We start from the raw sequence: 1,604 nt of genomic DNA, 5'->3' as shown, positions 1-1,604 counted from the left end.
TATTACACATGATAATGGATGATACACAAGCTTCATTCCCATCTATAATTTTATCTGGTACCATTATGCAGTTTAGATATATTGCATAGAATGTGCCAACAATCATTTTTATAACCAATAATTCCATGATTTTGCTTGGGTAATCCCTTTTAGTGGTGAACTTCAGGTCACAATAGTAACTGTCAGTTTAACTACACCAAGGCTTCTGAAGAAAATGGCTTCTCTACCCAAGCAGATTGTATATAAATTCCAAATAGAATCTGGCATCACCCTAAAGGAATTCTAATTTCACACTGTTGGGGGAAATTTTCCAAGATGGCTTCAGAGTAGACTAACTTTACACAGCACATTAAAAAAAAAAGACATTTATTCAGCGTCACGATCAGACTATTACATTTAGCAATCAACAGCATGGGTGCAAAAAAAAAAATCTACATTAAAACCCTTTGTTGGAATGCTTTACATTTTTCATAGAACAGAAACTAAAATAACCTGTTATACAATTAGTCACAAATACAGTCCTCGAGTTTTTTGCCCATATATATGAGTACTTGTCTAAAACATGTCTTCTTTGTAGCAGCTAGGCCCTGCCACCACTGTGCTTGGCTGAGTTCACAAATCTGTTGTAACCTGTAGCTTCCCTGTCACTTCTCTTACTCTCCCCTCCTGCTAAGCTTTGTTTCCTAATTAAAATCTTCAGCCACCGCCATAGCTACTGCTGCTACTAGAACTGCCATAGCCACCTTGGTTTCCTGGTTTGGCAAAGTATTGGCTTCCACCACCATAGGGGCCAGAGTTTCTGCGTCCAAAGTTTCCTCCCTTCATGGGTCCAAAATTTAAAGACTGATTGTTGTAATTGCCAAAATCATTGTAGCTTCCACCACCTCCAAAATTGCTTCAATCATTACCATATCCATTATAGCCATCCCCACTGCCATCATATCCACCACCACCACGTGCCACCAAAGGCCCAATGACCACAGAAGTTTCCTCCACGACCAAAGTTGTCATTCCCACCGAAAAACCACTTCTAAGACCACCAGCAAAGTTTCCAGAACTACTTTGACCTCTTTGGCTGGATGAAGCACTAACCATCTCTTGCTTTAACAGGGCTTTCCTAGCTTCACAGCTGTGGCCATTCACAGCATGGTATTTCTGAATGACAATCCTATCCATGGAGTCATGGTCCCCAAAGGTTACAAAGGCAAAGCCCCTTTTCTTGCCACTGCTTCCATCAGTCGTGATTTCAATCACTTCAATTTTTCCATACTGTTCAAAACAATCTCTTAGGTGATCATTTTATAGAAGAGAAATTGATTTCAAAAGAAGTTAATGTGTGCAAGACTTCACTGCTACATAGAGAAAGCCTTGGAGCTGGAGCCTGGGTCTAGCCTATATTCTCACAGCACTTTTAATTTTTCTGAATTGCCAGTGGCTGCTAATCCTCTTCTCAAGGATATTTACATATTAAGAAGGGCAATTCCAGAGAACACATTCATAGATGATGAAGACATAATGACTGGAATGGCAGTAACATCAGAGACATCAAGAAGCTGGTATGGGTGTTCTTTGAGGAAAGAAAAGAGGTTTTGGAGTATAGGGCT

General features: G+C 40.0%; 1 pseudogene; it reads right to left on the bottom strand.

Annotated features, from left to right (window-relative positions):
* Nucleotides 1–687: 687 nt before the first annotated feature.
* On the bottom strand, nt 688–1,299 carry LOC101178622 (annotated as a pseudogene).
* Between the last annotated feature and the right edge of the window lie 305 nt (nt 1,300–1,604).

This window comes from Nomascus leucogenys, chromosome 8, assembly GCF_006542625.1.
Source record: "Nomascus leucogenys isolate Asia chromosome 8, Asia_NLE_v1, whole genome shotgun sequence".
Classification (NCBI taxonomy): domain Eukaryota; kingdom Metazoa; phylum Chordata; class Mammalia; order Primates; family Hylobatidae; genus Nomascus; species Nomascus leucogenys.
This window is presented reverse-complemented; position numbering and strand designations above follow the sequence as displayed.